Source organism: Aplysia californica, unplaced genomic scaffold (genome assembly GCF_000002075.1).
Source record: "Aplysia californica isolate F4 #8 unplaced genomic scaffold, AplCal3.0 scaffold01326, whole genome shotgun sequence".
Classification (NCBI taxonomy): Eukaryota; Metazoa; Mollusca; class Gastropoda; order Aplysiida; family Aplysiidae; genus Aplysia; species Aplysia californica.
Genome location: NW_004798596.1, coordinates 40,727 through 53,370, shown reverse-complemented (window position 1 = coordinate 53,370; position 12,644 = coordinate 40,727). Strand labels below are relative to the sequence as shown.

General features: G+C 38.1%; 1 long non-coding RNA gene across 1 annotated transcript; it reads left to right on the top strand.

Annotated features, from left to right (window-relative positions):
* Positions 1-1,247: 1,247 nt before the first annotated feature.
* On the top strand, positions 1,248-6,984 carry LOC101851912 (the record flags this gene model as incomplete). Its single annotated transcript, XR_001185443.2, is given in 2 exon segments — positions 1,248-3,197; positions 3,876-6,984. It is a non-coding gene; the product is annotated as an uncharacterized LOC101851912 (long non-coding RNA).
* Positions 6,985-12,644: the final 5,660 nt, after the last annotated feature.

The window sequence follows — 12,644 nt, the reverse complement described above, 5'->3', positions numbered from 1 at the left end:
CCCCATCCCGCACCCACTCCAACCCCAACAATCAGAAACCGAGTGTGTCAAGCAGTTAGCGGGGAACAATGGTTTCTGTCGTTTTGTTTGGCAAATGAAATGATAAGGAAACAATAAATAGGCCTACGAAACCTCTGGGCCAGTAAAAGTGACTTAAAACTTAAACATATTAAGACTCTGCAGTATTTTATCAGCGTTAAATAAAACAAAGACTAAACAATCGAGCCCTCGTGACTCGTGACTTTGATATTGCAGCCCAAAGTTTTCTTTCCTGTTGAGCTTGCAATAGTTTTTTTGTTTTGTTTTGCTTTGTTATTATTTTATTGCATCTACTTTTGCTTAATTCGATCGGATCTAATGTTAATGTTAAGTTCATAAGCAATCTTTGGATGGTTCGAAATTTATACAGTTTATCCAAAGTAGGCCTACCTAGGGCCTAGCCTAGACTTTGTCTTAGTAGGCTATTCTTAGAAAATACTAAATACAAGGATTAAGTTCTTTAATTTTCCTTAAGCGGATGGATACGGTTGATAAGCTGTGATACGAAAACGTAAGACCGACGATCAGTCACATGATCGCGACTAAGGTTCTAAAAATAGAATATTACGCATAGTCTTTAAATAGGACGCTCGATCTTCCAATGAGAATCACAGGGAAAACGTTTATTCAGCGGATTCAGCGAACGTCAGCCCAACGTTTCTTCTCGCGGAGTGATTTTCTCGTATTTTAATTGAGACCGACCGTCCATTCTACAATTCAATACTTCTCTGATCTGACAGTGCGAACGTTAGCAGTGTGTCTGTGTGCCTGTCAAGAAGAACGCTGTTTTTCCATTTCCCCCATTTTATTCGTGTAAGTTACAAGTACAAGTGTATTCTATGACTTTGTTTCAGATTTTTGTGTTAATATTTGTTATTTTGCCTAGTTTCTAGGCCTAAGTGAAGCTGTGTAACACAATTTGAAAGATTTACCGAGTTAGACGGAGACTGTCTTCGTCAGCCATTGACTATCCTTCAGCCTCAAGCAGGGTAATTGCTGCCAGTTAGGTCAGTCGTCGTGTCTATCGAATGAATTGATTTAAATCGTTTTTTGTTTTTTTTTAAATTCCAAAGATAATTTGAAGTAACCTTAGGACTGTCCTTGCCTGCAGGCTAGAGGTGTGTGATTGTGCTTGATATTTTGACCGAAGAAAAGAGGCTCTAGAATCTAGAATCTACAACAAAGTGAGAGTGAAGAAGTTTGTCGAGGCTGAGGCTAACCTGTGGGTCTACACCCCACAGTACACTCCTCTAGATCTAGTAAGTGTACAATATCCGTGTGTTCTAGAGGCCTTATTCCTAGTCTCTCCAGGTTCTTGATCTAGAATCTAGTTCATACCTCTAAGTTCAACTATCTTCACACGCCTACCTAAGTGCAGAGATGGAGTTGTATACTCCTTTTGAAGTGAATGAGTGGGACCAGCTTTTTAATGTCGATGATATTTTAGATGACAGGGTGCCTCCATCTTCTGCTGTAATGGGTGAAGATGTTAAACTTGGCAAAACACCTTTCAATTTTGATGATATGTCTAGTTTTGATAAAGATGTTAACGGAAAGAGTGGAATTGTTATACAGGAAGGTGTCCAACCAGTGATGATGTCCGGATCTTTGTCTTCAAAATCACCCTGGCACGAGTCTGACAGTGGCGTCTCCGACACCATCAGCTTTGCTGGAAGTCCCATTGGAAATTCTAGTATGGAGGAAATGGCTGTGGACCCAGACCTGATTTTGCCCACTTTTGACCAAAATGTGGATAATGCTGGTATAGATGGTGAAGACTTGGCAGCGTATCTTTTAGGGGAGCAAGGTTTTGAAAATGATACTTATCCAAAGGTGTGTTTGCCAGGAGCGAATACAAGCCAGCTCAAACACCCAAATCCATCAGTTGCCACACAATCAACATCAGACAGGCCAGTCAGGAAGTGTGTGTCAAAGAAAGTTAATGTAGTAGATTTTGAATCATCAGACAGTGAAGGTTCTGTCTCTGATGAAGTGCAAAACACTAAGAGCAAGGCAGGGTCAAGTTCGCTTAACTACTTCAAAGATCCATCAACCTTTTCATCATCGGGTAGTGACATTAAGATAGTAAGAGTACTGAAACCACCTGCATGTGGTGCTGATGCAAGTGCAGATGACATTATGAAAGCTCTTGATGAGCGCTCCAAAAAGAATGCTCGTCAGGCCAAAGTCAACCGTGAGAAAAAGAAGGCTTACATTCAAGGGCTTGAAAGTGACCTTGAAATTTTAAAGAAAGAGAACAGGGACCTTCAGACTGAAAATTGTCAAATGAAGTCTGAAATGTCCAGTCTCAAAGAAGAGGTTCACTACCTGAAATCTGTTCTTGCTAATGCTAGTGCTTTGTCAGGACTTCTGAAGAATATCAGTAATGTGAAGGAAGTTAAATTATCGGCAAACATTACAGGGAGAAAGAGGAGTGGAAGTGGAGATGATGATCATAGTTACAATATGGTTGAGAGTTGCCCTCAAAAACGTGCTCGTCTTGTCAATGAAAATTTGAAAAAAGCTGGTGTGTGCTTGCATGTCAGTGATGGTGAGGCATGTCTAGAATTCTGTGCTCACTGTGCATCTCTAGCGAACAAAACTCACGGGCGTGTCAATGCCTTGTGAGCAGTATTGTTAGAGTGTAAATGAAATAGCCAAAGTGATATTATTGCCTGTGAAGCAGAAACAGCTTCAGGTTCCTGTACAGCATTGTACAGGTTCAGTGACAAATCTATGTGACTGGTGTATATAGGCAGAAACACAGGACTGGTTTCCACCTGACGTATAGTGCATTGTGAACAGTTGCTGTCATTGCACTATGTCAAACTTCGCCCTGGAAAGACAAGCTGCTGATCGTGAACGGTTTGCAGTGACCAAGAGGAGAGAGGAGTCTGGAGACTGCCCGTCAACACCAAGTGAAAGAGTGACCCGCAGAAAAGATTTTGACCAATGATTGAAGTCTTTTGTCATGATGATTCCGTTTTCAATGTATGGGACGTAATTTATTTTTTTATGACATGTTTTAACGTGTAATTTTTTCCATTCTCTAGGTCCTGGCCACCCATCTTCTTTGCTTTGTTCCATAGTGTTCCTTTCTCAAATTGTCGTTTGCTGATTGGTATGCGTGGGGCTCAAGCGTCATAGTGTATTTTTTGGTAAGATAATATATTTGTTTGTAAAATTTGTATTGGAAATTGGTCCTTTCTGACAGCTGAATCTTAATGCAATGGTTTCAAAATTGAAATGGGGTGATGATAAGATGTTTGGGGGAGGGGGGGGGGGGGAGGAGAGATACATCTGCTGTCAGCTTCAGATTGGAACATTTTCCTGCTGAAAATTTCTAGTTTTAGAATGTTTATGAATGCCGTTAGTGATTCGTATGGCCCAGTTATTGGCAAGGTATTGTCTTCTAATTCGCACCTTTAGTGCTTGTAACAGTTCAATACTTTATTCTACTTTTGCTCTCTAAATTAGAGCATTTTATTTGTTTTGGGTTTTTTTCTTGACTGGTACAGATATGTTTGTATAAAATACAGCTTCCTCACTGTGAGATGTTACATTTCTATTTAGTTTTGCTCTTTTTTTTTTTTTTTCATTTTAATTTTCCAAACTTTGCGAAATGAAAATGGAGTCTTAAAGTTTAAAATGCAAACTGTGCCTTTTTTTCTTCTCTTTTTTGATGTTATATGAATCTAGAGTGTGTTCATGTGGTGCTGAATATCTGTCTTTTATTGTTTACGCACTTGATTGTGCACCAATTTGTGAAGACAATGTTTTTTCACGGTGGAGTTCTTCTTTGAACTTACACTCCTTCTGTGTTGTTTATCTGACAGCTTTGGATTTGGCGTTGCACAGGTGTGCATTAGAAGAATGGTGAAGAGAAGAGAGGTTGAGGGTTCGGGAGTTGCACACAGCTCTTGCACCTTTATGGCTGTTGTGATTCTGCGAAAGCTTCCAAGAAAGGTTTGGGTGTGTAAGTTAGAAGGTATTGTATGATGGACACCGTCCTTAAACTTGTGGTAAAGTAAAAACTGTGCTTGCCTGGTTCCCCTGTCACAGGTTGGCTGGAAAAAGAGGTGTGACTTTTGTTTTGGCCTTGCAATGTCAAAAAAACAACAACAACCCACCTACTGTTGCTTCCGGTAGTGCCATCTAGTGACTTGGAAACACCAAGTAAGCACTTCAGACACAAGACTGCAACGAGTCTCTGTCCTTTTTTGGTTTAAAGTTTAAGATGAACTTTAGTCCCAAGGTTATACTCAATGACTCAATGGGAGAATTTCCTGATGATAAAACCCCCGGTATTGGGTGGAAGGCCCTCGGGAGGTATCGAAGAAATCCCATTACCTTTTTTACTGTACAGTTACCATACTATCTTTGCGTTAAATTTCCTGTGTATGTGCTCTGGTGTGGTTTGATCCTTCTTTCCGCCAAACTTTGATCATCCTTATCTCCCCCCTTCTTCTTTTTTATGTTTGTTACTCTCTTGTAACACTTCTAATCTTCTGGTGCTCATATGATCTTTAATGCTGTTACAGGCGCCGTAAAACCTCTACTGAAACAAAACAAAATTTCCTGTCCCCCTTGCTGGGTTCCGTTAGAATTTTTCTAAAGAATAATCTGTAGTAGTTTAACGAATGAAGTCTGCTGTGATGTCTTGCTTGGAAGAGAAAATGATTTGATTTGACACCTTTGAAAAAAAGAGCTTTGTAGCTGGTGATGTATGACCCTTTACACCTGTAGGATTTCTTCCCCAAAAGTTCACAAAATTTTGAAGTTACGTATTGCCATAATTTCCTTATATTTGTTTTGTTTGAAATCTTTAAGACAATTGGCTTTTATTTGTACTTTTTTTTGTTGCAGTTGAGATTGTAAAAGGATATTAGCAGCTAAAATATTAGATGCTATCGGTGCTACTGTTAATTATATTGGTGAAGTCCTATTCTTTCAAGAAGGGTGAGGAAGGGTTTGAATAGATGCAATATGTAATGAATAGGTATTGTTGTCTCTGTTTATATGGAAAGTACTCTGCCCTGGCATGTTAGCAGTTCCTTTGTATATTTCAGTTCTCTGCAGAAGTTTTTTTTTATTTCAGTTGCCATACTGTCTGTGTCAAGATGGACTGGATTTGGGGCTGTAGGGTCATCTCTTCAAGTCCATGAACTGTCATAGGGCAGTTGTGCAACTAAAGTCATGGTTCTATTTTTGGGTTTCAGACAGAGAGAGAGAAAGAAAAAAGAAAGCTGTATGGTGGTGTCAAAATCATGGGGGTAGTAGTGCCTTATGTTTTTGCAGCACAAACGGCACACATTATGTGTACAGGATTGTAGGCTATCATGACGTTCTGTCCTTGCACTAACTTGTAAAGAGAGAGATTTCTAACACGAAGAGCATGCTGAGTTATCTTGTAGCATAGTGACCTTTTGTTTCAAAACACATCATGTCAGAATTGGAGAGAACTTGTGTTTGTGTGTCGGCTAGTGACTTTTGCTTCATGTTTCATGAGCAGGACTGCCGAGCTCTGTTCGCGTCCTACGAAGTTATGCTCACTAAGTTAGACATTGCCATGGCTGTATTTCTTTTATTCTGAACACGAATAGATTTCTCTTACTTCAAATATTGTGTGTAGGAAAAAAAACTTGTTTTATTTTTCTCCAAGCAGACTGCAAGGATCTTTTAACATGCCAGACTTTTTCTTCTTCTTCTACTTGACTTGGGTGAATGTGATTGGGAGGGATGGAGGGGACTAACATTTCAGTGTTCTGTTTCAGAAGAAAATTATGGTGTGTTGAAAGTTGACGGAAGACTGCCCGGAGCTGTCCATGCCTGCCTGAGTAGACTGGTACAAAGGTTTTTCCACTCCAGGGCTGAGTGTCTCTGTTTACTGTCACTGCCGCTGCTTCTTCAGCAAGGCTCGTGCTGTTTGGTAAAAGTTTTTGGAACATTTGTTTAAAGTTAATACCCACTCCCATCCCCCACCCCTCATATCATTTTCATATAATCTGCAGTTTTTGGCAGCTTTATTTCAAATTGCAGACTGCGTTTGTTTGTTCACAAGTTATGTTTCCTTGGATATTTCGGTGGTCAGTAATTTTGTAGAGGTTACTCAGCCCTGGTTTACCACATCTGTTTGCTTGCATGATTGTCATGTATGTATTTGATTCTGTGGAAAATCTTTGCAGCTTTCTGCCCATACAGGAAGTGACTGTTCCAGGGTCTCCGCAAGACGACTTTCCACACAGTGCCTCACTTTTATCTTTCCTCTATGTGTGTTTTAGAAAGACAGAAAGGGGGAACTCTCGTAAGTCTTGACCCCTGACATGTTGGCACCTTGTTATTGCCATCTCTAAATGCTGCTAATATCCTTTATTCTAGCTCTTGTACACATGTCATTATTATTAGTCATAAAAAAGGATTTTTTAAAAGTTAACATTATCAGTTTTACGGTATGAAAAAAAAATTATAGAACTAATTTTTGTTGTGAGGCCCGTTAGTTTTCCTCTGCAAGGGGTTGTAAGATTGTTGTCGGTAAGTTAAGACTGTTCAAGTAAGCTAAGCTAAAGCAGTGGCGAAAGTTGTGAGAATGGTGATAGTTCATTAACATTTTTGTGTAGTTTCCTTTGATAATGTTCTGAATGGCTAGTGGAAATATGTTTTTGGACTGTTCATTTGTTCATAGTAAAGTGAAAGATTTTGTACATTATAAAAAAAAGAATGAAAAAGATGAGTGGAATAGAGTTCATTTTACCATGTTCATGAATGGAATCGACTTTAAACCTTGGTTATTTTTTGTATAATTTGTTTTGTGAACATTGTGTATATATTGTACATACAGTATGTAGTATAAAAAAATTGTTACACAGTACTAGATGCATGTACTTATGTTGAAAGCAAAAAAGCTGAACCAAAAAACAATTATTTTAATACAAATTTTGAAATGTACACACTGCCTTCAATTGGTTTTGTTTTCTGTTTGTGTGTCTGTAACTTAGCTGTGACACCACAGAGTGAGACTTCCAGCTGATTATAGTTATGTATATATTCTTTTCTTTCCCTAAGTTATTTCTGATAATGATCTGCCTCGCTTCTTCCCTGCACTACTACCATTAGTACTGCTACTACTACTACTATGGTACTATATGATCGTTATTGTGTCGATGTGCTTCTCCTTACTCCAGACTCAAAACCCAATCTTGTTTGCTTCTTTCTGTTCATCTTTCTTCTTCCAATGTGTTATTGTGTCGATGTGTTTCTCCTTACTCCAGACTCAAAACCCAATCTTGTTTGCTTCTTTCTGTTCATCTTTCTTCTTCCAATGTGTTATTGTGTAGATGTGCTTCTCCTTACTCCAGACTCAAAACCCAATCTTGTTTGCTTCTTTCTGTTCATCTTTCTTCTTCCAATGTATATTTGTTGTTATTGTGTTGATGTGCTTCTCTTTATTCGTGATAAAGGAAGGCGCTCGCAAACTTTTCAGCACTGTATGGTCAACGCGCAAGTCACGGCCATGCGCTGATTTTTTAACTCTAAAAACTAATCTTTCAGCACTCTGTCCAATGCAAGTGTGGGCAACAGGATCGAATCCTCAATTTCTTGAATTGATGCTTCAAATTGATTTAAAAACGGGTGTCTGTGGTGTAGTGGTTAGGAGCTGTTGCAGGCTGGAGACCGAAGTAGGGATAAAATGTGTCATGGCGAGGTGGAATCAGGCGCTCGTAAATTTTTGGGCATGTGGAGTTATTGGTATCATCTGAAAGCTGATATATTTGCCTTGCTACCAATGAAATAAAAATTTATTAATCTTGAATATAACACAAGATATCTGCATTTGAAGGAAGTGAGGTCGCCTGGTTTCAGTGGTAAAATTAGCGAGAAAATGGCCGCAAAAGTTTGGTAACTGGTAACTCCCAATAGCTAAAGAAAGAGTACTTGAAAACTGAAAAAATGACATATGTTGGGCCTTTTTATTGAATGCCTGATTTCACCACGCTGCCTCACAAATTTTTATAGAGTATCTTGGATTTGCTCTTTCTGCTGGGATATTGCATCCCTCTCAGCCTGGTTTGGCCCAGACAGTCAGGGTAAGAAGCCCACCTCCCAAATTATCTAAATTATGGGATGGGAACATAAAATAAGCCTACATTTTAAAACAGGGTAAAGCAGATGTCTCTTTACATTACACGTGACTTCAAACTAGGCCTACCGTACTTTTGCTAACGGAGGTGTCGGAGAGGCAGCACTACCTCGTGCCAAGAGCAGCGTAGTAGTACTAGTAGTAGTGGCAGTACAGTTATGTACTGTGGAACATGATGTCATGTACCGTAGCAGAATGCGTCTGTGGTGCTATGCTTTAAATTTGAAATAAAAACCCACGTGACTTAAGTGACTGGTTTCTTGGATTTTTTTTTCAACATGCCAGAAAAATCTTTTATACAAGATGCCAAAGTGAGACGCAAAAAGTTCATTTTCCAAGTTTTCCACCGCCCAGGCGGCCCAGTCTGTGGCACCTACTTTCAGATGAGATAATATGGAAGTGGAAGTTAATGACTTATCTACCACCACACTATCAATACGATACTATCTTCATCAATGCCTTTCCCACCCAGGATCAGGGTATGGTAGTAGTAGAAGCCTTGAACTTGAACACTTTCCACATTTGCCAATCCTGGGCTTGCCTCCTGATTATTCTTTCTCTTTCCCCCTTTTCTGTACATCATTCTTTTGTCTCTTTTCCAGACTCTGCATGGCCTTCTCCATGATCTCTCTCCTTACTTCCCCTGTGAATTCCAATAAACTCATGTGGGTCCTTGGCGGGTGCACTGGTGTGATTTGCTCCTTCTTTCCTATCAAACATCTATCGTCCTTATCTCTCCTCCTCCTTTTTTGTGTATGTTACTCTCTTGTAACACATCTATTCTTCGACACTTATATTATGTCCTTACTGTGTTGCAAGTGCCGTAAAACTGTTACTAAAACTTCCAATTAATTCATGAAAATGAGCGAGGTACCTCTAGTAGAAGATGAGACTGTTGAGTTAATTGAGAAAACAATGGAAATTAATCTATGCAGAGCTTTTGACTTCGATTTTATGAGTGTTACACACCTCCATCTGTATTTTTCCTCTGAGACCAGAAGACCCCACGCCCTTCAATTGAAAATATCTCAACTTTTATTCAAGATTGGTCGAGTATTCTTTACTTTTAACTAAAAGCAAGGCAAATTAATAGGATTTCAGATAATACCAATAACGCCACATAACCAAAAAATGATGAGCGCCTGATTCCACCGCATCGTGACACATTAAATTAGTAGTAGATTTATGAGGGAGTTGGCTGCTTCAACTACCATGTCCGTCACTGTCACTCTGGGATGAGTGGGATACAACATCCAAGCAGACAGACCAGACACTCGGGTGATGAAAGAGATACTCGATGAAAAAACTTCCTCATCTGGGAATTGGCCAGCATTACCATTTTATGATTACTGTAGTAGCCTATCATTATCTGTCCCCGTCGTTTCATGCAAGAAAAATTCTGAAATTATGCAAACTGAGCCCAAAAATGTGAAATTATGCGATTCTGTTAATTTTAACAAAGAATGATTATATTGATAAAGGAAAATAATCAGAAATTATGCAAAAAATTATCAAATTTTGCTTAATTATGCAGGGTGCATAAAATCATAAAATCACGGGGACAGTATAATGTCGCCAGTGGGAATGAGCCCAACAGTCCACGTACCGTACATATGACACACTAATTGTAGTCTCTGAGATTTGATTTACCCTGTGTACAGTACCAATACCATCGTCGGTTCTGGCTCTGATTGATTGTGCACCTGATCATTTGCATTATAAATAGAAGGTAAAAACACTTCTTTTGTCTGAAATTAGGTTCACAACCACAATGACAATTGGTGGGAGGTAGGCTACTATATATACTTATATAGTATAATATAGGCCTAATTTATAATAGATAATAATTTAAATAAATAGTAAAGAAATTATTCTTCCCCCACAAGTACGACAAGTGTAGTAGGCCTACAAGTCTGACCTAATCGCGTGGATACACAGGTAGAGTTAGTAATACATGTAGTAGAGTTGGACAACGTAGAGATGTAATGCGAAGGTCTGTATAAAAAATTGAATGTGAATGTGCATTAATTATGAATCGAAGCAAAGATAACGGAATTAAATTTCACAGTTAGTGTGACTTAATGACACTGGTGGTATGATAGTTGATACCCAGTAGTTGATAGGCTTTAAAAATTTTTTTAGAGCACCCAAACCCAGGAAATTGAGAGGTGAACCTTGATTGTCTAATATCGTTCATAATTGTATCAGAACTGTCCCTGGTCTGGTACAGTTAAAAGTAAAAGTGTGGACTACGGGTCTCATGAGTTTCCAGGTGTGACTCACCTCCGTCCTGATAATAAATTTCTATTTCTACTTCTTTCAGTGTATCAGTCAAAAAAATGTAAGGTAAGTGTGGGTTAATAAACACCCCTATCAACACTATTATTTATTAATGGGGCATCCACATTCCACTTGTCGCCTACTACAGGACAGGGCCAAAAGGCTGTCCCCGTCGTTTCATGCAAGAAAAATTCTGAGATTATGCAAACTGAGCCCAAAAATGTGAAATTATGCGATTCTGTTAATTTTAATTGTGAAAGATAAAGGAAAATAATCAGAAATTATGCAAAAAAAGATCAAATTTTGCTAAATTATGCGGGGTGCATAAAATTGAAACCACAGAGAGAGTCTTGAAAAGATCCACAAAACCTGACTTCAAGAATGTCCAATTTGGGATTCAAGCCAGGGCCATCTGCTCGGTAGTCCAACATGATATCAACTGGGCTACGGAGCGCCCTAATATTTGTAGTCCGATTTAGTTTTTCTAAGATTTTTACGGCACTTGTAACACAAAAAGGTAATTTATGTTAAAATTATATGTTTATAATTTTTATCTATTATCTATTTGTGGTGGCCGAATTTTGCTATTCAAAAGGCTTTTTAATGGCTGCATCGATCAACATGCGGTTTCCGCCAAAAGATTTAAAAAAATATTCTCCAGTTCATGACGCCCTTCTTAATAAATTTCTTCATTTCGCTGATCGCTTTTGCTGGCCGACGCTTTGTAATTTTAGAAAAGGAGGTTTCCGTTCACTAACCGTGCGCACTGTTTTGAGAGTATAGATCTAACATCTCTCAATATTTGCTCCATTTCGGTAGAATGTAAATATCATAAATAAGCCAATGACTTTCGGCTGACGTTAATGCACCGATCATTCCTTTCATCAAAAGGGGGCCCAGCTAGTATATATAAGTGCCGAAGATTAGAAGTGTTGCTACAGAGTAACATGCAAAGAAAAGGAGTAGAGATAAGGTCGATAGATGTTTAATAGAGGAAATAAAGAGCATATTACACCTGAGCATCTGCCAACCACCCTCTCACTCTCAGTTTCACTAGTTTTAGTATCACTAGGTGATCAGGTCAAAAGGAGGATGACATATATTATATCATATAATATAGGCCTATATATACCTGTATTATAATAATTTTGCCCCAGGTTTCCATTTAGTTCATCATTGAATAAAAATTATACTAGGCCTACTAGTTATATCACAAGGACAAAATGTATTTGATTAATTAAAAGAAGTAAGAGTGGAGAGGAAAGAAGAGATGAAAATAAAATTCTTTTTTTCTCACAGTAGAAATATATGAAAAGATCAGATCAGCTTGTTTTTTAATACATGTTCTATACACATGACCTTTATTAAAAGTTCAACAATTCCCTGTTCATCACACCAACAAATCTGACTAAATATAAGTCACGATAAACTTCACTATACTATGTGGGATAAGGACATAATTTCCTCAATACTTGATCCTACCACAACATACTATTATTACTAAACAGTAAGTAAATCAATATATCGAATTTTTTTATAATGGACATTATAACAATAATAACATAGGAGACATAATATTAGTCTACTATACATTATCACAAGTGGCCCATCCTCATTCTAATTCTAACGTCTGTCTTAAATCTAATTTTTTTATTACAGTATGGACATAATATAGACCTAGCCTATACTCTATATATCTATACTATACATGATATACAGTACATACATGATACATACAAGTAACCAAAGAACAAATTTCACACAGCATAGTGACCATAGTAGGCTACATATCACATCTTAATAAGTTACCATACAACATTCTGATTTTTTTTTTATGGGAGGGAGGGGGGATAAACCTTTCCTTTCAGGAATGTAATTTCTTCACAAAACAAACACAGGAAGCCAGCTTTCTTTTGATTATTCACTTTGTGAGTTAAAAATTCTGAGAAAAGTCTCCCCTTAGAGTCATAGAACTTACTAAAACACTCATGATAATGTTAACGTACTGTACTGTAAAACCCTGATAATACAAACTTCACCGGACCCAAGAACTTGTATTTGTGTTTGAGGAAAGTGATATTATATAAAAACATGGGAGACAACACCTTTCTAAATTCTAACTGTTAATCGCTACAACCAGAACTGACAAGATCACATGCTAGGCTTTGTGTGACCTACTATCCAGACA